This window comes from Schistocerca americana, chromosome 10, assembly GCF_021461395.2.
Source record: "Schistocerca americana isolate TAMUIC-IGC-003095 chromosome 10, iqSchAmer2.1, whole genome shotgun sequence".
Taxonomy (NCBI): Eukaryota; Metazoa; Arthropoda; class Insecta; order Orthoptera; family Acrididae; genus Schistocerca; species Schistocerca americana.
This window is the reverse complement of record NC_060128.1, coordinates 95319749-95345017: the sequence shown is the minus strand read 5'-3', so window position 1 is coordinate 95345017 and position 25269 is coordinate 95319749.

Genomic DNA, 25269 nt, shown 5'->3' with positions numbered 1-25269 from the left:
CCCTCGTCTTTTCACCTACTTGTTCCTCTGCTGCCTTCACTACTTCATCCCTCAGAGCTACCCATTCTTCTTCTACTGCCCCTGGAAATGTCTTACAATTTAAATCCTGGTTCCTAAATCTCTGTCTTACCATTATATAATCTATCTGATACTTTTTAGCATCTCCAGGATTCTTCCAGGTATACAACCTTCTTTCATGATTCTTGAACCAAGTGTTAGCTATGATTAGGTTATGCTCTGTGCAAAATTCTACAACGCGGCTTCCTCTTTCATTTCTTCCCCCCAATCCATATTCACCTACTATGTTTCCTTCTCTCCCTTTTCCTACTGACGAATTCCAGTCACCCATGACTATTAAATTTTCGTCTCCCTTCACTACCTGAATAATTTCTTTTATCTCGTCATACATTTCATCAATTTCTTCATCATCTGCAGAGCTAGTTGGCATATAAACTTGTATTACTGTAGTAGGCATGGGCTTTGTGTCTATCTTGGCCACAATAATGCGTTCACTATGCTGTTTGTAGTAGCTAACCCGCACTCCTATTTATTTATTCATTATTAAACCTACTCCTGCATTACCCCTATTTGATTTTGTATTTATAACCCTGTAATCACCTGACCAAAAGTCTTGTTCCTCCTGCCACCGAACTTCACTAATTCCCACTATATCTAACTTTAACCTATCCATTTCCCTTTTTAAATTTTCTAACCTACCTGCCCGATTAAGGGATCTGACATTCCACGCTCCGATCCGTAGAACGCCAGTTTTCTTTCTCCTGATAACGACGTCCTCTTGAGTAGTCCCCGCCCGGAGATCCGAATGGGGGACTATTTTACCTCCGGAATATTTTACCCAAGAGGCCGCCATCATCATTTAATCATACAGTAAAGCTGCATGTCCTCGGGAAAAATTACGGCTGTAGTTTCCCCTTGCTTTCAACCGTTCGCAGTACCAGCACAGCAAGGCCGTTTTGGTTAGTGTTACAAGGCCAGATCAGTCAATCATCCAGGCTGTTGCCCCTGCAACTACTGAAAAGGCTGCTGCCCCTCTTCAGGAACCACACGTTTGTCTGGCCTCTCAACAGATACCCCTCCGTTGTGGTTGCACCTACGGTACGGCCATCTGTATCGCTGAGGCACGCAAGCCTCCCCACCAACGGCAAGGTCCATGGTTCATGGGGGGGACGTTAGTGATATGGACCTGTAATCCCACGGATTACTCCTCTTTCTTTTTTTGGGTATTGGTGTGACTTGAGCAATTTTCCATTCTTCAGGTATGGATCTTCCTATGAGCGAGCCGTTGTATATGACTACTATTCTCCTGTGCACTCACATTGTGTGGATTCTTTGGAAACTCCCCATTTGACAAGGTCCTACATCTACATCTACATACATATTCCGCAAGCCACCATACGGTGGATAGTGGAGGGTACTCTGTACCACCACTAGTACTCAGTTCCCGTCCTGTTCCACAGAGCGAGGGAAAAATGACTGTCCATATGCCTCCGTATGAGCCCTAATTTGTCGTATCTTATCTTCATGGTCCTTATGCGCAATGTATGTTGGCGGCAACATAATCATTCCGCAGTCAGCTTCGAATACCGGTTCTCTAAATGTCCTCAATAATATTTCCCGAAAAGAACGCCGAACACGCTGCAGGGATTCCCGTTTGAGTTCCTGAAACACCTCCGTAATACTTACGTATTCTTCGGACCTACCGGTAACAAATCTAGCAGCCCGCCTCTGAACTGCTTCGGTGCCTTGCTTCAATCCGACCTGGTACGGATCCCAAATATTCGAGCAGTACTCGCACCAGCATCCTATATGCGGTCTCCTTTACAGATGAACAACTCTTTCTTAAAATTCTCCCCATAAAACGAAGTGGACCATTCACCGCCCCCCCCCCCCCCCCACCCCCAGCCCTTACCACAGTTCCCACATGCTAGTTGAAAGGTCTCTGTTGGATTCCTTTCATGTTAATTTCTTAAATCTGTTGTCATTTACGGCATAAATTCCTCTTCTAAATTTACTGTGGCGTTTCTGACTATCTGGGAGGAGACTGAGTAGTGGAACGTGTTACTTTTACACATAAACAAGAACGATCTGTCACACTACTACACTTTAAAACACAGTTTATATGTAATTCATGTCACACAGTCTCATACGGAACCTACATCCGCTTTCTTTTATATACTGTATATGATAAGATACTGTCATCCCCCTTCCCTTCTGTGTGAGAGGATGAATGTGCAAATGTATTTCTAGTTGCATGCTTGAGGGTAGCAGACAAGCCTGTCTGCTAGAGAACAGTAGGACAAACGTCGGAACAGGTAGCTATGCTTTCTAAAAGCAGAGAGGTTTCTATTCTTAGTATGGTCCTGTCCGTCCCTTGTCATGTTGGTATAGGAAGCTGCCCCTCTGGCCACTTCCGTTTGTATTTGTGAGCCACCCTCAGGAAGAGACCACGTCTGTCTGTCCGCGGCGAGCGTCTGAAGTGGTAAGGTCTCCGGCTAAGCGCGTGTCTGCTAAGTCCGTAGGACAATGGATTTCTTAAGTTCAGCCTAACTGAAAATTTAATCACCTTTATTTCAGGTTTAGCTCTAAAATATCTAATGTTATATTAAATTGCAACGCAGTGTGATTCGAGTGTGAAGTTCAGAATATATTCCGGTTGTTGCTTTGTCACTACTTTGTGAGTAAACCGGAACCACGTGTTGATCCGTAACTCTAACTAAGATCATCAATCTTAAATGCGAATGTGCGTGAGATTATACCGTCTCGTCTTGACAATATTTTTCAATATAGCAACTTTTCTTTATGTTCAACCCAAGTGGGGCGTACTTTGCGAGACCAGTCCCACGTGCTTAATAGTAAGACGATAGTAACCAGTTTGAGGTTTTTCTTTTGTAAATTGCGTTTCGATGTAGTTTATTTTGATTATCAAAATTATTGTGGAGTTACGCTCTTTATGTAAACCAAGTTGACCACGTGTAGTATGTGGCGTAATTATCAAAGTAGCCCTCAGCTATTCTTTTCAGGAAGATTTCACAGGGAGTTAATTTGAATTTAGTATACCAGTGTGTGGTAATTACATGACGGACAGAATTGAGCTACGAACGTAACTTCTTTGGGTGAAAATTGAATCGGTTGGTTGTGGTTAATTTCCTCTTGCATATGTTTCAACGTTCTTCGTGTGTTATTTTATGAGTGCAGTGTCGTATGCAGTCTCCCAATCTTGGCTCCATATTTGATGTGCTCCGTAAGATTACAAACTGACATTTTCACAGTCCTAAATAAGGCACCAGCTTGGTTATGACTCACGTTTAATATGCTGAAATTTCAATGATCAATGTTAAAATAAATTTCCAAATATAAACTGATTTATTTCTTTTTATTTAAATTCTCTTTTATGTATATACACTCCTGGAAATTGAAATAAGAACACCGTGAATTCATTGTCCCAGGAAGGGGAAACTTTATTGACACATTCCTGGGGTCAGATACATCACATGATCACACTGACAGAACCACAGGCACATAGACACAGGCAACAGAGCATGCACAATGTCGGCACTAGTACAGTGTATATCCACCTTTCGCAGCAATGCAGGCTGCTATTCTCCCATGGAGACGATCGTAGAGATGCTGGATGTAGTCCTGTGGAACGGCTTGCCATGCCATTTCCACCTGGCGCCTCAGTTGGACCAGCGTTCGTGCTGGACGTGCAGACCGCGTGAGACGACGCTTCATCCAGTCCCAAACATGCTCAATGGGGGACAGATCCGGAGATCTTGCTGGCCAGGGTAGTTGACTTACACCTTCTAGAGCACGTTGGGTGGCACGGGATACATGCGGACGTGCATTGTCCTGTTGGAACAGCAAGTTTCCTTGCCGGTCTAGGAATAGTAGAACGATGGGTTCGATGACGGTTTGGATGTACCGTGCACTATTCAGTGTCCCCTCGACGATCACCAGTGGTGTACGGCCAGTGTAGGAGATCGCTCCCCACACCACGCTGCCGGGTGTTGGCCCTGTGTGCCTCGGTCGTATGCAGTCCTGATTGTGGCGCTCACCTGCACGGCGCCAAACACGCATACGACCATCATTGGCACCAAGGCAGAAGCGACTCTCATCGCTGAAGACGACACGTCTCCATTCGTCCCTCCATTCACGCCTGTCGCGACACCACTGGAGGCGGGCTGCACGATGTTGGGGCGTGAGCGGAAGACGGCCTAACGGTGTGCGGGACCGTAGCCCAGCTTCATGGAGACGGTTGCGAATGGTCCTCGCCGATACCCCAGGAGCAACAGTGTCCCTAATTTGCTGGGAAGTGGCGGTGCGGTCCCCTACGGCACTGCGTAGGATCCTACGGTCTTGGCGTGCATCCGTGCGTCGCTGCGGTCCGGTCCCAGGTCGACGGGCACGTGCACCTTCCGTCGACCACTGGCGACAACATCGATGTACTGTGGAGACCTCACGCCCCACGTGTTGAGCAATTCGGCGGTACGTCCACCCGGCCTCCCGCATGCCCACTATACGCCCTCGCTCAAAGTCCGTCAACTGCACATACGGTTCACGTCCACGCTGTCGCGGCATGCTACCAGTGTTAAAGACTGCGATGGAGCTCCGTATGCCACGGCAAACTGGCTGACACTGACGGCGGCGGTGCACAAATGCTGCGCAGCTAGCGCCATTCGACGGCCAACACCGCGGTTCCTGGTGTGTCCGCTGTGCCGTGCGTGTGGTCATTGCTTGTACAGCGCTCTCGCAGTGTCCGGAGCAAGTATGGTGGGTCTGACACACCGGTGTCAATGTGTTCTTTTTTCCATTTCCAGGAATATATATATATATATATATATATATATATATATATATATATATATCACCGGTTGTCGTATGACTATTAAAAGATTATAATTAATGTTAGTCTGGTTGGGAATTTGGTAAGCTAGACTGGATACCTGGTGAAACAGTTTCTCAGTAATGCAAGGTTAACTTCCCCAGACAGCTCACAGCTTTTAACCCGCTTTTATTGTATATTAGCACCGATTTCATAGCAAATTAAAGCAACAACGTTACATAGTTCCACCTCATATCACTTTGCAAGATTACGCCCAGCTATTTAAACGACTCGACTGTGTCAAGCAGAACACTCCTAATAGTGTATGCCAGAGTCAGAGGTTTGTTATTGCTGCTCATCAGCATTATCTTACGTTCTTCCACATTTAAAGTTTGCTGTCATTCATCACAGCAACTGGAAATTTGGTCTAAGTCGCTTTGTATCTTCCTACAGGCACTTAACTTCAACACCGCACTACACGGCATCATCAGCAGACAACCGCAGATTGCTGCCCACCCTGTCCGCCAAACCATTTATGTATGCAGAGAACAACAGCGGTCCTGTCACACTTCGCTGGGGCACTCCTGACGATACCCTTGTCTCTGATGAACATTCGATGTCGAGGACAACATACTGGCTTCTGTTATTTAAGAAGTCTTCAAGCCACTCACACATCTGTTTACTTATTCCATAACCCGGCAACGACCTTGCCGCAGTGGATACACCGGTTCCCGTGCGATCCCCGAAGTTAAGCGCTGTCGGGCGTGGCCGGCACTTGGATGGGTGACTATCCAGGCCGCCATGCGCTGTTGCCATTTTCTCGGGGTGCGCCCAGCCTCGTGATGCCAATTGAGGAGCTACTCGACCGAATATCGGTCAAGAATACCATCATAACGACCGGGAGAGCGGTGTGCCGACCACACGCCCCTCCTATCCGCATCCTCCTCTGAGGATGACACGGCGGTCGGATGGTCCCGGTAGGCCACTCGTGGCCTGAAGACGGAGTGCTTTTTTTTTATTCCATAGGCTCGTACCTTTGTTGACGGCCTGCAGTTGGGCAACGTGTGTCAAATGCTTTCTGGAAATCTAGAAATATGGAATCTCCTGTTGACCTTTGTCCTTTGTTGAGGTTGTTCCTGGAACTATCAACACCTGTGCCTGATCAGTGATTTGAGTATTGTGGTTGGGAACGCTAATGGTCGAATTCGGTTTCTTGGGAGAATTTTGGGAAAGTGTGCTTCGTATGTAAAGGAGATTGCTTATAGGACTCTAGTGCGATCTGTCTTGAGTACTGCTCGAGTGTTTAGAATCCACGCCAGGTCGGACTAAAAGAAGACATCGAAGTAGTTCAGAGGCGGGCTGCTAGATTTGTTACTGGTCCACGCAAGTGTTGCGCATATGCGTCGAGAACTCAAATCGGAATCTCTGAAGGGAAGATGGAGTTCTTTTCGAGGAACTCTACTGAGAAAATTTAGAGGGCAGGCATTTGAAGCTGATTGCAGAACCATTCTACTGCCGCCAACATACAGGGTGTTTCAAAAATGACCGGTATATTTGAAACGGCAATAAAAACTAAACGAGCAGCGATAGAAATACACCGTTTGTTGCAATATGCTTGGGATAACAGTACATTTTCAGGCAGACAAACTTTCGAAATTACAGTAGTTACAATTTTCAACAACAGATGGCGCTGCGGTCTGGGAAACTCTATAGTACGATATTTTCCACATATCCACCATGCGTAGCAATAATATGGCGTAGTCTCTGAATGAAATTACCCGAAACCTTTGACAACGTGTCTGGCGGAATGGCTTCACATGCAGATGAGATGTACTGCTTCAGCTGTTCAATTGTTTCTGGATTCTGGCGGTACACCTGGTCTTTCAAGTGTCCCCACAGAAAGAAGTCACAGGGGTTCATGTCTGGCGAATAGGGAGGCCAATCCACGCCGCCTCCTGTATGTTTCGGATAGCCCAAAGCAATCACACGATCATCGAAATATTCATTCAGGAAATTAAAGACGTCGGCCGTGCGATGTGGCCGGGCACCAACTTGCATAAACCACGAGGTGTTCGCAGTGTCGTCTAAGGCAGTTTGTACCGCCACAAATTCACGAAGAATGTCCAGATAGCGTGATGCAGTAATCGTTTCGGATCTGAAAAATGGGCCAATGATTCCTTTGGAAGAAATGGCGGCCCAGACCAGTACTTTTTGAGGATGCAGGCACGATGGGACAGCAACATGGGGCTTTTCGGTTCCCCTTATGCGCCAGTTCTGTTTATTGACGAAGCCGTCCAGGTAAAAATAAGCTTCGTCAGTAAAGCAAATGCTGCCCACATGCATATCGCCGTCATCAATCCTGTGCACTATATCGTTAGCGAATGTCTCTCGTGCAGCAACGGTAGCGGCGCTGAGGGGTTGCCGCGTTTGAATTTTGTATGGATAGAGGTGTAAACAATGGCGCATGAGACAATACGTGGACGTTGGCGTCATTTGGACCGCAGCTGCAACACGGCGAACGGAAACCCGAGGCCGCTGTTGGATCACCTGCTGCACTAGCTGCGCGTTGCCCTCTGTGGTTGCCGTACGCGGTCGCCCTACCTTTCCAGCACGTTCATCCGTCACGTTCCCAGTCCATTGAAATTTTTCAAACAGATCCTTTATTGTATCGCTTTTCGGTCCTTTGGTTACATTAAACCTCCATTGAAAACTTCGTCTCGTTGCAACAACATTGTGTTCTAGGCGGTGGAATTCCAACACCAGAAAAATCCTCTGTTCTAAGGAATAAACCATGTTGTCCACAGCACACTTGCACGTTGTGAACAGCACACGCTTACAGCAGAAAGATGACGTACAGAATGGCGCACCCACAGACTGCGTTGTCTTCTGTATCTTTCACATCACTTGCAGCGCCATCTGTTGTTGAAAATTGTAACTACTGTAATTTCGAAAGTTTGTCTGCCTGAAAATGTACTGTTGTCCCAAGCATATTGCAATAAACGGTGTATTTCTATCGCTGCTCGTTTAGTTTTTATTGCCGTTTCAAATATACCGGTCATTTTTGAAATACCCTGTACATAGTGCGTAAAGACAAGACGAGAGAGGTTAGGGCTCGTACGGAGACACAGGGATATAGACAGTCGTTTTTCCCTCGATCTGTTCGCGTGTGTAACGCGAAAGGAGATGACTAGTAGTGGTAATCGGTACCCTCCACCACGCACCGTATGGTTGCTTGCAGAATAAGTATGTAGACGTAGATGTAGACAGTCTTCCTCACCAAACTGCGCTGAAAACGGTATAATACAGCACTAGCGTCATGTCTTCAGGAGATGACTAATTATTTGTCCAGTGTGCCCATTTGCCAGACATCTCACCGAGGCTGAAACTCATCGCACGTCGCCGCATGTAAACTACAGATGTGCGAGATAACGGAAGGCGTGGAAAACAGGCTCAACACCTGTCATAAGTACAAAATAGTATTTTCTGCCTAGTGTCTGCTGAGTGAGATGCTGCAGTTTCTTTTGAACGAGTCCTGCTTGCTAACCAAAAATCCTGCGCGGGAGGTCATCTAAAGGGACGCAACACGAAGAAACCCGAGGCGCTTATACATCAGTCTGTTCGAACGTCGGGATCTTGCTCTGTTCGTTATTAGAACCTACTAATAAAATCCAACAGTAAAATGTCATAAGGTGTGGATCCACGGAGTGTAATCTCGGTGATTTTGTGACCCATAGCTAGCTTGCGTTAATGTTGATGAGAACCATCACAACTTTGACGTCAAAGTAGTCCGATACTGTGCAAATGAGCGAAGGAGAGCAGATGCAGAAATTCTGTATGGTAGCTCTTGCCAAGGTCAACATCAGACGAATGTATAATATCAACAGTGTCACATGGCCTCACATCAGAAGACACTGCTGAGGGAATTGTAATTTACTCCCGGACATTGCCGATCAGAAACTTCGCGCCGCCATCTCTCCTTCGTTTATATATATATATATATATATATATATATATATATATGTATATATATATATATATATATATATATATATATATATATCCGGCTGACTGTCCTACGAATCGTCAGATGCAGTTTTGGCAGATGTTCAAATGGCTCTAAGCACGATGAGACTTACATCTGAGGTCATCAGTCCCCTACACTTAGACCTACACTACTGGCCATTAAAATTGCTACACCACGAAGAAGACGTGCTACAGACGCGAAATTTAACCAACAGTAAGAAGATGCTGTGATATGCAAATGATTAGCTTTTCAGAGCATTAACACAAGGTGGTGACAACTACAACGTGCTGACATGAGGAAAGTTTCCAACCGATTTCTCGTACACAAACAGCAATTGACCGGCGTTGCCTGGTGAAACGTTGTTGTGATGCCTCGTGTAAGGAGGAGAAATGCGTACCATCACGTTTCCGACTTTGATAAAGGTCGGATTGTAGCCTATCGCGATTGCGGTTTATCGTTTCGCGACATTGCTGCTCGCGTCGGTCGAGATCCAATGACTGTTAGCAGAATATGGAATCGGTGGGTTCAGGAGGGTAATACGGAACGCCGTGCTGGATCCCAACGGCTTCGTATCACTAGCACTCGAGATGACATGCATCTTATCCGCATGACTGTAACAGATCATGCAGCGACATCTCGATCCCTTGAGTCAACAGATGGAGACGTTTGCGAGACAACAATCATCTGCACGAACAGTTGGACGACGTTTGCAGCAGCATGGACTATCAGCTCGGAGACCCTGGTTGCGGTTACACTTGACGCTGCATCAGAGACAGGAGCGCCTGCGATGGTGTGAACTCGACGACGAACCTGGGTGCACGAACGGCAGAACGTCATTTTTTCGGATGAATCCAGGTTCTGTTTACAGCATCTTGATGGTCGCATCCGTGTTTGGCGACACTGCGGTGAACGCACATTGGAAGCGTGTACTCGTCATCGCCATACTGGCGTATCACCCGGTGTGATGCTACGGGGTGCCAATTGAAAACGTGTGGGCAATGGTGGCCGAGCAACTGGCTCGTCACAATACGCCAGTCACTATTCTTGATGAACTGTGGTATCGTGTTGAAGCTGCATGGGCAGCTGTACCTGTACACGCCATCCAAGCTCTGCTTGACTCAATGCCCAGGCGTATCAAGGCCGTTATTACGGCCAGAGGTGGTTGTTCTGGATACCGATTTTTCAGGATCTATGCACCCAAATTGAGTGAAAATGTAATAACATGTCAGCTCTAGTATAATATATTTGTCCAATGAATACCCGTTTATCATCTGCGTTTCTTCGTGGTGTGCTTCAAATGGCTCTGAGCACTATGGGACTTAACTACTGAGGTCATCAGTCCCCTAGAACTTAGAACTACTTAAACCTAACTAACCTAAGGACACCCCACACATCCATGCCCGAGGCAGGATTCGAACCTGCGACCGTAGCGGTCACGCGGTTCCAAACTGAAGCACTTAGAACCGCACGGCCACACCGCCGGCTCTTCGTGGTGTAGCAATTTTAATGGCCAGTAGTGTATTCGACATAAATTACCCACTCACAAGCTTACGTGCTACTAATCTCATCGTTAGTTCAGGTAAGCTCTCAATCCTGTTCTCCTCCTTTCATGAAAAATAAAACAGTGACCCGAAATAGTATAAATTTCCTTTGCTACACGTCTATGGTCACAAAGTTTTTGTGATCAGACTACCGGCTTCGCTCTATAATGACCATCTTCAGATCTGTATTATAAAAACATGTCCTAATGTACTGCAGCCATAGTGGCATCTTCAAATATTAAACACAAAATTAGCACCTGCATCATCAAATATATATAAATAACAGCATATCCAAGAGCCATCTTGTCAGCACCACTGCAAGACATGTTTTTATAAAACAGATCTGAAGATGGTCATTATAGACCGAAACCGATGGTCTGATGAAAGAAAATTTGTGACCATAGACGTAAAGTGAACGAAATATATATAAATAAACGTAACTTTTGACTGCAGTGAATTAGAAGCTTTAATTTTCTACACCGCCAAGAGACCGTAGATCTTCGTATGTTACTTGAATCTCAATCCGTTAAGGAGAAAATGAGATTTTTTAAGTCGGACAGACAGACAGACAGACGGACAACATAACGATCATATAAAGGTTCCATTTTTACCGACTGAGATACGAGACCCAGAAAATAAGACGAGGAAAGAATCTAAAATTAAATTCCTGACCTTGGCTGTGGCAGTGAGACTTGTATCGTTGCTAAATCAGGCGTCTCGAATAAGATTTTAAAGGCGAACATTCTAGGTTTTGCTTTACCGCGACTGTCATTGACATCAAATGAAACAACAAGTTTACTGTTACCAGTTATTATCTATTTATCTGCACGACGCATTTCGAAGATTTAAACTTCCATCATCAGGTGGACTTACGTCTGTTAGTATGACATACACTATGTGATCAAAAGTATCCGGACACCTGGCTGAAAATGATTTACAAGTTCGTGGCGCCCTCCTGGAATTCAATATGGTGTTGGCCCACCCTTGGCCTTGATGACAGCTTCCACTCTCGCAGGCATACGTTCAGTCAGGTACTGGAAGGTTTCTTGGGGAATGGCAGCCCATTCTTCACGGAGTGCTGCGCTGAGTGGAGGTATCAATGTCGGTCGGTGAGGCCTGGAGCGAAGTCGCGTTCCAAAACATCCCAAAGGTGTCCTATAGTATTCAGGTCAGGACTCTGTGCAGACCCGTCCATTACGGGGATAGTACTGTCGTGTAACCACTCCGCCACAGGCCGTCTATTACAAAAGAAGGAATCCATCCCCGAATTGTTCTTCAACACTGGGAAGAAAGAAGGTTCTTAAAACATCAATCTAGGACTGTGCCGTGATAGTGCCATTCAAAACAACAACGGGTGCAAGCCGTCTCCATGAAAAACGCGACAACACCATAACACCACCGCCTCCGAATTTTACTGTTGCCACTACACACGCTGGCAGAAGACGTTCACCGGGCATTCGCCATACCCACACCCTGCCATCGGATCGCCACATTGTGTACCGTGATTCGTCACTGTACACAACGTTTTTCCACTGTTAAATCGTCCTATGTTTACGCTCCTTTCACTAAGAGAGGCGTTGTTTGGCATTTACCGGTGTGATGTGTGGCTTATGAGCAGCCGCTCGACCATGAAAAGTTTTCTCACCTCCCGCCTAACTGCCATAGTACTTGCAGTGGATCCTGGTGCAGTTTGGAATTCCTGTGTGATGGTCTGGATAGATGTCTGCCTATTACACATTACGACCCTCTTCAGCTGTCGGCAGTCTCTATCAGTCAACAGACAAGCTCCGCCTGTACGCTTTTGTGCTGTACGTTTCCACTTCACTGTCAAATCGGAAACAGTGGAGCTAGGGATGTTTAGGAGTGTGGAAATCTCGTGTACAGACGTATGACACAAGTGACACCCAATCACCTGAACACGTTCGAAGTCCGTGAGTTCCGCTGAGCGCCCCGTTCTGCTGTCTCACGATGTCTAATGACTACTGAGGTCGCTGATATGGAGTACGTGACAGTAGGTGCCAGCACAATACACCTAATATGAAAAACGTATGTTTTTGAGGGTGTACGGATACTTTTGATCAAATAGTGTATGTGTGTGTTATGTTACGATGTTTGGGGGAACTTGTGGAGAAACGAAACATTACTGCAGAACATGGTTTGGGTTTCTTTGACTAAAAACTAAACGTGTATCTGACACTGAAAATAAAACAAGTACAATAGAATACCTCCAGTCGTCACGGGTTCCATTCATTGTCGTAACACATCACATGTAAACTATCATATCATGTAAACAAAGAAGGCATCTGGAAACTATTTTGGGTTGTGTTGGGTTGATTTGGTGGAAGAGACCAAACAGCGAGGTCATCGGTCTCATGAACTATTTTGGGTCTTGTTTTATTTTCACTGTTAGACACACGTTTAGTGTTTAGTAAAACATCCGTCCGCAGCTCGTGGTCGTGCGGTAGCGTTCTCGCTTCCCGCGCCCGTGTTCCCGGGTTCGATTCCCGGCGGGGTCAGGGATTTTCTCTGCCTCGTGATGACTGGGTGTTGTGTGATGTCCTTAGGTTAGTTAGCTTTAAGCAGGGGATTGATGACCATAGATTTTAAGTCCCATAGTGCTCAGAGCCATTTGAACCATTTTTGAACCTAAATTATCCTAAGGACAAACACACACACCCATGCCCTAGGGAGGACTCGAACCTCCGCTGGGACCAGCCGCACAGTCCATGACAGCAGCGCCCTAGACCGTTCGACTAATCCCGCGCGGCTGTTATTATTATTATTATTATTATTACGAGTCATTGCTGTCAAATAGTAGAATTATGCTACACATGCAGGTCAGAGATGTAGTACATGAGCCGCGCTCGCTATGTACAGTATTTGCGTGAACTTCGCTGTCTATCTGTGTTTGGTTTCCCGCCCTTGTTGCGTTTATGTCGTGGTTCTTCTTCCTTCTATGTGTGGCAGCAGTGATGAGTATCAATATTTGCACCGTGTACCATCTTCGGTTTTTGTGCATTTAGGTTCCAGCTAGGGGGTCTGCAGGAAGTCGGTCGGTCGCTGCGGACCAGCAAAGTTATCTCCGCGCGGTGCAGTCGGCTGGGTCCGCTGCCGGTCCCTGCGCAGTGTCGGAGCGTGTGTGGAGCTGTCCGATCGCTACGAGCTTCGTGGCTCACCGACCCAGGACGTCAAAGTTGAGCAGGGGTTTCAACTACCCAAGCCACGTCCATTCATGTTGTGGTGGTTCGTTTCAGTGGTACGCTGTCGGGGAGGTTTTCCTGTGAGCAACACCGAGTGTTTCTACTGCTGAAATTTAGCCGCCATGCGGTGGAATTAACTATATTGGTTGACTAAAATTTGAGTGCACCAGCGGAATTTTCTGCCTTGTGGCCGTTAGTGTTCTGGTTACCTGCACTGCCCGCTGATTTAAATTCAGGCAGCGTTCCTTTTGGGTGAAGTTAGTATATTACTGTATTTCAAATTCAAGTGTAATAGCGGAATTTTCTGCTTTGTGGCCGTTCGTGTTCCGGTTACCTGCCCTGGCCACTAACGCAATTTGAGGCAGCGTCCTTTCCTCACCTGTTGTCGCTCTCCAACATTGTGTGTAGTTTTGACAGCTGATACGTACTCCTTCGGGGATTATCATGTTCGTAATCTTTTGTGTTGAGTTTTCATGTACTGATTGGTGGCAAGCAAGTCGTTGTGACGGTCGGTCCGTGGCTGTCCCTTAGTTGGGTACCGACGGATCAAATGTCGTTGGGCTAACCACCTGTCTCACCTAAGTGAACGAGGCCAGAACGACCTCACTCTGGAGGCTTCTGAGTGCCGTTTTCTTTATTGTTCTTCTCGCCGGTGTTTAATTGCCTGTTTATAATCTATCACAGCCAATGATTTAAAGATTCTTGTTTTCACTGGAGTTTATGTATTTATGAATTTTGTAAAATCAATTGTGGGCCTTGTCGTTGTTGTGGTCTTCAGTCCTGAAACTGGTTTGATGCAGCTCTCCATGCTACTCTATCCTGTGCAAGCTTCTTCATCTCCCAGTACCTACTGCAACCTACATCCTTCTGAATCTGCTTGGTGTATTCATCTCTTGGTCTCCCTCTACAATTTTTACCCTCCATGCTGCCCTACAATGCTAAATTTGTGATTCCTTGATGCCTCAGAACATGTCTTACCAACCGATACCTTCTTCTTGTCAAGTTGTGCCACAAACTTCTCATCTCCCCAATCCTATTCAATACCTCCTCATTAGTTACGTGATGTACCCACCTTATCTTCAGCATTCTTCTGTAGCACCACATTTCGAAAGCTTTTATTCTCTTCTTGTCCAGACTAGTTATCGTCCATGTTTCACTTCCATACATGGCTACACTCCATACAAATACTTTCAGAAACGACTTCCTGACACTTAAATCTATACTCGATGTTAACAAGTTTCTCTTCTTCAGAAACGCTTTCCTTGCCATTGCCAGTCTACATTTTATATCCCCTCTACTTCGACCATCATCAGTTATTTTACTCCCAGAATAGCAAAACTCCTTTACTACTTTAAGTGTCTCATTTCCTAATCTAATTCCCTCAGCATCACCCGACTTAATTCGACTACATTCCATTATCCTCGTTTTGCTTTTGTTGATGTTCATCTAGTATCCTCCTTTCAAGACACTGTCCATTCCGTTCAGCTGCTCTTCCAAGTCCTTTGCTGTGTCTGACAGAATTACTACGTCGTCGGCGAACCTCAAAGTTTTTACTTCTTCTCCATGGATTTTAATACCTACTCTGAATTTTTCTTTTGTTTCCTTTACTGCGTGCTCACTATACAGATTGAATAACATGGGGGATAGGCTACAACCCTCACTCCCTTCCCAACTACTGATCCCTTTCGTGGCCCTCAACTCTTATAATTGCCATCTGGTTTCTGTACAAATTGTAAATTGTGGGCCTTAAGCCGCTTAAAACCTTATTCTCGAAATTACCCCTTAAGCAAAATCATTGCGGCCTTCTGCCTTAAAAGATTAAGGTAATATATTTTAAAGTTTTCAAATTTAATTGTGGCCCTTAGCAGCTTGTACTGCACCTTGCATATGTTTGTTCTATCTACTTTTACCTTGAGGCTTTCGAGCCTAGCTGTGAGACCATATATATTTTAATTATTTTATTTGCTATTTTAACTGCATTTTTATTTTTTGACTTTTAAGATTTCTTGTTTGGAGGCCCTCAGTTGTGAAATAATTGCCTTTCTGAAACTGTTAGTTGTAAAGGTTCGGCTATACGCCGTTTTGGTTTAAAGGTGTTATTAAGTTATAATACACCACTGGGCATTAAAATTGCTACACAAAGAAGAAATGCAGATGATAAACGGGTATTCATTGGACAAATATATCGTTCTAGAACTGACATGTGATTACATTTCCACGCAATTTGGGTGCATAGATACTGAGAAACCAGTACTCAGAACAACCACCTCTGGCCGTAATGGCGGCCTTCATACGCCTGGGCATTGAGTCAGACAGAGCTTGGATGGCGTGTACAGGTACAGCTGCCCATGCAGCTTCAACACGATACTACAGTTCATCAAGAGTAGTGACTGGCGTATTGTGACGAGCCAGTTGCTCGACCACCGTTGACCAGACGTTTTCAATTGGTGAGAGATCCGGAGAATGTGCTGTCCAGGGCAGCAGTCGAACAATTTCTGTATCCAGAAAGGCCCATACACGACCTGCAACATGCGGTCCTGCATTATCCTGCTGAAATGTAGGGTTTCGCAGGGATCGAATGAAGGGTAGAGGCACAGGTCGTAACACATCTGAAATGCAACGTCCACTGTTCAAAGTGCCGTCAATGCGAACAAGAGGTGACTGAGACGTGTAACCAATGACGCCCCATACCATCACGCCGGGTGATACGCCAGTATGGCGATGACGAGAACACGCTTCCAATGTGGGTGCACCGCGTTGTTGCCAAACACGGATGCGACCATCATGATGCTGTAAACAGAACCCGGATAATCCGAAAGAAATGACGTTTTGCCATTCGTGCGCACAGGTTCGTCGTCGAGTACACCATCGCAGGCGCCCTTGTCTGTGATGCAGCGTCAAGGGTAACCGCAGCCGTGGTCTCCGAGCTGATAGTCCGTGCTGCTACAAACGTCGCCGAACTGCTCGTGCAGATGGTTGTCGTCTTGCAAACGTCCCCATCTGTTGACTCAGGGATCGAGACGTGGCTGCACGATCCGTTACAGCCGTGCGGATAAGATGCCTGTCATCTCGACTGCTGGTGATACGAGGCCGTTGGGATCCAGCACGGCGTTCCGTATTACCCTCCTGAATCCACCGATTCCATATTCTGCTAACAGTCATTGGATCTCAACCAACGATGGCAGCAATGTCGCGAAACGATAAACCGCAATCGCGATAGGCTACAATCAGACCTTTATCAAAGTCGGAAACGTGATGGTACGCATTTCTCCTCCTTACATGAGGCATCACAACAACGTTTCACGAGGCAACGAAGGTCAACTGCAGTTTGCGTATGAGAAATCGGTTGGAAACTTTCGTCATGTCAGCACGTTGTAGGTTTCGCCACCGGTGGCAACCTTGTGCGAATGCTCTGAAAAGGTAATCAGTTCCATATCACAGCATCTTCTTCCTGTCGGTTAAATATTGCGTCTGTAGCACGTCTTCTTCGTGTTGTAGCAATTTTATGGCCAGTAGTGTAATTTACAATTTTGAGTGAACCTGACCGACACCTTATTTGGCGCTTTCCACAATCCTAGTCACGTGTTTTGCCCTGCGGGTTTAGCGGGCGTATTAGTACAGTAGTTCCGTCGATCAGACTTTTTTTTTTTAATATTCTTGGTGAGTGACATCTCTGCCGCGCCCCGAACACCAGGAACGGTCTTGTGCGTTCCTGTGTAATGGGGCCGTGTCAAGGAGATAACATGCGAGTGGCGAACGGCGTTACTTGCTCCGCGAGAACGCCCGCAGCATTCCGATCGACCCCGCGCGCGAGGCATTCAGCGCATGCGGAGCCCCAGCGGCCGCTTATGGTCGCGAAACAGCCGTGCTGTCTCGGCGCTGCGCCAACAGATTCCAAGTCGTGCGGTGGAAGGAAGATCGCAGATTTAACGACCCGTCGACATCGGGGGGGACTCGGCACGATCTACGATTGAGAAAGACGTTTAAGGAAATCGGTTGTGTCCGTCCTAAAATGAAAAATCTACTCTACACAATGACCTCCTTCATGACAACCAGCATGAATTCCAGAAACACTGTTCATGTGGAATCCGACACGCACTTTTGACACACGATATTCTGCAAGACGTGATCAGGGGAGTCAAGCGGGAGAATAACTACGCAAAAATAAGTTCTGTAGGTTAACTGGACCTCTATACAGGGTGAGTCACTAACTATTGCCACCAAGAATAACTCCGAAAGTATGATAGGAACTCACAAGTTTGTGGGACAAAAGTTGACAGGAACAACGGGGGTCCATAATATGACATTGGTTTTTTGTTGCCAGGTGGTTCAAGTGTAAGTATGCTGTTTAGGTTCTTATATTGGTAATGCCACCGCCACGTAGCGCTCTGTATGAAAATAACTGACTGTGCTGTGTGAAGTCTGTGGTTGGTTGGCATTGTTGGAATATTCGCTATTGTACTGTTGGGCAGTTGGCTGTTAACAGCGCGTAGCGTTGCGCAGTTGGAGGTGAGCCGCCAGCAGTGGTGGATGTGGGGAGAGAGATGGCGGAGTTTTGAGAGCGGATGATCTGGACGTGTGTCCTTCAGAAACAGTACATTTGTAAGAACGGATTTCATGAACTGCTATATATATTATGACTTTTGAACGTTATTAAGGTAAATACATTGTTTGTTCTCTATCAAAATCTTTCATTTGCTAACTATGCCTATCAGTAGTTAGTGCCTTCAGCAGTTTGAATCTTTTATTTAGCTGGCAGTATTGGCGCTCGCTGTATTGCAGTAGTTCGAGTAACGAAGAGTTTTGTGAGGTAAGTGATTTGTGAAAGGTATAGGTTAATGTTACTCAGGGCCATTCTTTTGTAGGGATTTTTGAAAGTCAGATTCCGTTGCGCTAAAAAACAGTGTGTCAGTTTAGTATTGATCAGAATAGGTAAAGAGCGAAATGTCTGAGTACGTTCAGTTTTGCTCAACTGTTTGAAAATCAAATAATGTAAGAGATTTATCAGCACAGTAATTCAATAATTTTTCTAAGGGGGCGTTTCACAAGTGGTTCAAATGGCTCTGAGCACTACGGGACTTAACATCTGTGGTCATCAGTCCCCTAGAACTTAGAACTACTTAAACCTAACCAACCTAAGGACATCACACACATCCATACCCGAGGCAGGATTCGAACCTGCGACCGTAGCGGTCGCGCGGTTCCAGACTGTAGCGCCTAGAACCGCTCGCCCACACCGGCCGGCCAGGTGTAGTTGGAATGTCTTTATAAACAAAGTCTGTTACGAATCCCCACAAGAAAAAAATCCAAAAGCGTCAAGTCTGGCGAACGAGCCGGCCACAACACATCTCCTCCGCGTCCAACGATTTGGGAGCTGTCTCTGCAACTCATTTTTAGCCATCATCGAAAAATGTGCCGTACATCCGTCGTGTTGATTCCACATTCTATTCCTTGTTCCTAAAGGTATTTCTTCCAATAACAGACCTAATGTTTCTTGCAGGAACTTAGTGTACTTCCTACCATTAAGATTTCCTTCGATGGAGTAGGGGCCTATAATTCTGTCCTCCAGAATCTCACACACCATACATTCACCGACCACGGTTTTTGGTGTGTAACTTGCCGCAGCCAACAAGGATTTTCCGTTGCCCAATAATGCATATTATGCAAATTAACATTTCCATAGTTCGTGAATGTAGCCTCGTCAGTAAATAAAATCAAATTAATAAATGTGTCATCCCTCTGAATCTGAAGTTGAGCCCATCGGCAGAATTAAATGCGACGCATACAATCCGTACTAGTTAATTCTTGGTGGCTTCTGATATGGCAAGCAAGATATTTATGGCGATGCAGAACATAAATAAGACTATTCTGGCTTATACCAGATTCCCTTGAGATTTGACGCGAACTAACACAAGGATCTCGAACCACAGTGGCAAGAGTACCAATTTCCGTTTCCTCGTTAGTAACTCTCCTTTTCCGGAGATGTTTCCTGTGGTGTCACCGCCAGACACCACACTTGCTAGGTGGTAGCATTTAAATCGGCCGCGGTCCATTAGTATACGTCGGACCCGCGTGTCGCCACTGTCAGTGATTGCAGACCGAGCGCCACCACACGGCAGGTCTAGAGAGACGTCCTAGCACAGTTGTACAGCCGACTTTGCTAGCGATGGTTCACTGACAAAATACGCTCTCATTTGCCGAGACGATAGTTAGCATAGCCTTCAGCTACGTCATTTGCTACGACCTAGCAAGGCGCCATTACCAGTTTATAGTGAGATTGTAATTATGTATCATCAAGAGCGATGTTCTCCAGTTATGGATTAAAGTTAAGTATTCCAAGAGCTTCGTACTTTATTTATTAGACTCAACTCCTTTAATTGTTCCAGACCTCACGCCAGTCTGCGTGAGTTAAAACGCGTGCCTTTCGGCCTCCTCTAGCAACACGGTGTTGGCTCTTCTGCCAACACATCATTTCCGATGCGTTAAACATCCAGTTGTTCTCAATTTATCATACACATATTTAAATGTACGACGTGTAGGGTGAGTACGTTGAGGATATCTTCCAGCGTATAATTCTCTAGCTCTCACTGAATTTCGTTGGCATTCTCCGTGAATGAGAAGCATATCGACTTGTTCTTCACATTTGCTTGATTCGACGATACTATTCTTACCATTCCTATTAGCGTTGTATTGCGAAACTGTCGAATGGTGTTTACATATCAAAGGCACGTTAGATGGATACGCCGTATTCTGCGAATATTTACGATTTGCACGACATACGAGAGAGAATTGTCAGAGCATATGCTTCGATAAGTGTCGATGTGATAAGGAATATCACTCCATCCATGACAAGAAGATTGCAGCACTGCAATCATGCCAATGGTCACCACGTCGAACACCTTCTGTAAATGGACGTTCACGCCACCTTTGTAACCTTCGTTGACCTTCAAAGACCTTACTCTTACACGTCACTGGTTTCGTCTCAAAATGTTCAGATGTGTGCGAAATCTTATAGCGCCATTAGACCGCTCGGCTAATCCCGCCATCAGAAAATAAGTGCCAAACTACAGCACACAATTTAAAAAGACAAAGTTGACGTTCATATCTCTGACGTGAGCCCACCTAGCAACAAAAAACAAATGTTATATTATGACCCCCATTGTCCCATGCAACATTTGTGCCACAAACTTTTCAGCCCCTATCATACTTTCGGAGCTATTCTTGGTAGCAATAGTTAGTGACTCACCCTGTATATCCTCACTCAGTGTCTAGACGTTCATCCCTTACGGTTTTTAAGGGAATTTAGCGAGTTACTGGTCACATGTGCAAAAAAAAACGATCGATGTGAGGTAACGCCTGACAGATTTTCAAAACACGTAACACACAGGTTACGCTGGTATGACCTAAACTGACCAAAGCTACTAGGAAACTTACTCAATACTAAAATAAGAATAATCTTTACAAGGATTTAAAGTCACTTAGTCTTGTACAAAAAGGTGTGCATTATTCAGGAACACACATTTTCAATAACTTGCCAGCAGCCATAAAAAGCTTAACAACCAATGAAATTCAGTTTATGAGGTGCATTCAAGTTCTAAGGCCTCCGATTTTTTTTCTAATTAACTACTCACCCGAAATCGATGAAACTCGCGTTACTTCTCGACGTAATCGCCCTGCAGACGCACACATTTTTCACAACGCTCACGCCATGATTCCATGGCAGCGGCGAAGGCTTCTTTAGGAGTATGTTTTGACCACTGGAAAATCGCTGAGGCAATAGCAGCACGGCTGATGAATGTGCGGCCACAGAGAGTGTCTTTCATTGTTGGAAAAAGCCGAAAGTCACTAGGAGCCAGGTCAGGTGAGTAGGGAGCATGAGGAATCACTTCAAAGTTGTTATCACGAAGAAACTGTTGCGTAACGTTAGCTCGATGTACGGGTGCGTTGTCTTGGTGAAACAGCACATGCGCAGCCCTTCCCGGACGTTTTTGTTGCAGTGCAGGAACGAATTTGTTCTTCAAAACATTTTCGTAGGATGCACCTGTTAAGGTAGTGCCCTTTGGAATGCAATGGGTAAGAATTACACCCTCGCTGTCCCAGAACATGGACACCATCATTTTTTCAGCACTGGCGGTTACCCGAAATCTTTTTCGTGGCAGTGAGTCTGTGTGCTTCCATTGATCTGACTGGCACTTTGTTTCTGGATTGAAAAATGGCATCCACGTCTCATCCATTGTCACAACCGACGAAAAGAAAGTCCCATTCGTGCTGTCGTTGCGCGTCAACATTGCTCGGCAACATGCCACACGGGCAACCATGTGGTCGCCAGTCAGCATTCGTGGCACCCACCTGGATGACACTTTTCGCATCTTCAGGTCGTCATGCAGGATTGTGTGTACAGAACCCACAGAAATGCCAACTCTGGAGGCAATCTGTTCAACAGTCATTCGGCAATCCCCCAAAACAATTCTGTCCACTTTCTCGATCATGTCGTCAGACCTGCTTGTGTGAGCCCGAGGTTGTTTCGGGTTGTTGTCACACGATGTTCTGCCTTCATTAAACTGTCGCACCCACGAACGCACTTTTGACACATCCATAACTCCACCACCACATGTCTCCTTCAACTGTCGATGAATTTCAATTGGTTTCACACCACGCAAATTCAGAAAACGAATGATTGCACGCTGTTCAAGTAAGGAAAACGTCGCCATTTTAAGTATTTAAAACAGTTCTCATTCTCGCCGCTGGCGGTAAAATTCCATCTGCCATACGGTGCTGCCATCTCTGGGACGTATTGACAATGAACGCAGCCTCATTTTAAAACAATGCGCATGTTTCTATCTCTTTCCAGTCCGGAGAAAAAAAATCGAAGGCCTTAGAACTTGAATGCACCTCGTAAGAGAAGCCTAAAGGATTTATTGGTGGCCAACTCCTTCTACTCCATTGATTAATTTGTTAGTAAAATCAACTGATTTGTATATAAGTACAACACAACTTTTGCACAATTTCAGTGCAGTAATGTGTTCATTGAAAATTTGTGTGTGTGTGTGTGTGTGTGTGTGTGTGTGTGTGTGTTAGTATAATCTAACTTCTGCACCATTTCAGTGCAGTAATGTGTTCATTGTAAATAAGTATTACAGTAGTTGTATTACCTTATAAATAAATAAAAAACTTTTTTATTTTAAATTCAGTGCATTAGTATTTGTAAAATGACTCTTAGTGTTCATTAAAAAATGACGATCATTCCACTTGGGTCCTGTGGAATGGTACATTAGCTTATTTGTTTTAGTTGTAAATATTTGTCACGTATTGTTGTTTTTCTGACATGTTCCACATCCTGGAGGACCTCCTCACTACGGATCAATTGGAATGAAAGTAAATCTAATCTAATCTAATGATAGCCTACAGTAGTTTTACAACTTTAACTTGTGACCATAAAGAGCTAGTTGCAATCAGTCAACTCGTGCAGAAGCCTCAGTGTAACAATTTGCAGGCATGTGGAGTGGAATGATCCCACGGGCTCAGTTGTAGCTATGCAGGTGGCAGAGTTCGATTACTCAATATGATGGGACAGGTGAATACTTTACGAAACACTTGACTGACCTTTATCAAAGTCGGAAACGTGATGGTACGCATTTCTCCTCCTTACACGAGGCATCACAACAACATTTCACCAGGTAACGCCGGTGAACTGCTGTTTATGTATGAGAAATCGGTTGGAAACTTTCCTCATGTCAGCACGTTGTAGGTGTCGCCACCGGCGCCAACCAGGTGTGAATGCTCTGAAAAGCTAATCATTTGCATATCACAGCATCTTCTTCCTGTCGGTTAAATTTCGCGTCCGTAGCACGTCATCTTCGTGGTGTAGCAATATTAATGGCTAGTAGCGTATAAACCACCAAATGTACGTTATTAGAATCAGTTCTTCTCGGCTATCACAAGACAGTACAGTGTATCCTAAAACATAACACTCTTTTGTTTCATAATTTTTCGTTTACCGGTAACTAAATTTTCGTTGTTTGTGCCAGCATAACGACCACATGCTGTAGCTGGGCATGGTGCTGAAAATACACTGAGATGATGAAAGTCATGGGATAGCAGCGATATGCACATACACAGAAGGCGATAGTATTGTGTACACAAGGTGTAACAGGGCAGTGCATTGGCGGGGCTGTCGTTTGTACTGCAGTGATCCATGTCAACAGGTTTCCGATTTGACTATCGCCGCACGACAGGAATTAAGGGGAAGTTTACTATCTTTTGGTTCAAAAAATCTATTTTTCTTCAATTGCATTTTTGGATCCATAAAAGTGTTTAGAATCCACCATTGAAACGGTTTTTCCGAATACCGAACGGAAATGTTTTTTATTCGCTGTTGAACAAAAAAATGCACCTGCCTGAAATCGGCCTTTCTCGCGCACCTGTTTTTTTTCTTTCGGAAGACGAGTTATTGTACCGGTGCTTGGGAGGAAACACACAAAATTCAAATGAAAGTCTGAACGCGTGTCTTTGGAAGTTAGCCCCCAAGCATTTGGATTCTAGAGCGAAGACGGTGGAGATTGCGAATTTCCTGGTAGTGAGCAGCTTCAACGAAGGGTATTCAGCAGTTCTGAAGACCATGACAACGATGGACGTCGCCGTGGGACCCAATTCGGCGCAGTTCGCCAAGCATTCGGACGACCACCGGATTCGAGCGGCCGAAAACCGCTTGTCACCGGCCGTACGAGCGGCTCTGGAGCAGCGCAGGATGGCCCAGATCGAGCAGAACGCCCTCTGTGAGGAAGAGGATGGACTAGTTTATGGACCCGGAATAGCAGATTGAACGTACGTTGCGTAATATTGCATTTATATGTGTCAAAACTTCAAACGCGTTTTTCTCGGAATGACTTTTTTTTAATCGCGCGGCATGGTAACTTCAAATCTACTGAACCGTTTGGCATAATTCTTTGTTTCTGACGAAGCTAACTAAATTGTCTAGTAGTTGTACCACTTTTATTCCGATCCATCCACTATAAATATTTTTAATTGGCTGACGAAGTCAAAAAATCGATGAAAAAACCCTATTTTGTTTCAAATGGCCGCTATTTTGTTTCCTATGGTCCAAATAACTTAAACTAGGTACAACTCCTAAAGAATCTCAAATACGTCGCTAACGTCAACTCAGTTTTGATTTCAGACGAGCTGGTTGACCTGTGACATACCGGGCGTGAAGGTCTGCATCGAAATTTTGTTTCGTTCCGACGACACTTCCGCCTTTTCTCTTCGACATTTCCGGTCGAAAATAATTCCAGTTTGTAGAGGAAATATCAATAAAAATTTTGACCAAATTTGACACTGATATCCATAACACATCCAGAGAAAATAATTCTCAAAGAACATGCTTTTTTCGGGCCAAAAATAGTAAACCTCACCTTAATAGGGTCTTGAACACAAACTGGTAGTTGCAGCTAGACACATGAGACACTTCTTTTCGGAAAACGTCCGAGAATTCCGTATTCCGAGGTCCACAATGTCAAGAGTGCGCCGAGTATTCCACATTCCAGGCGTTACCTCTCACCACGAACAACGCAGCGGCCGACGGCGTTCACTTAACGACCGAGAGCAGCGGGGTTTCCGTACGGTCGTCAGTGCCAACAGCCGAGCAACATTGCGTTAACTAAC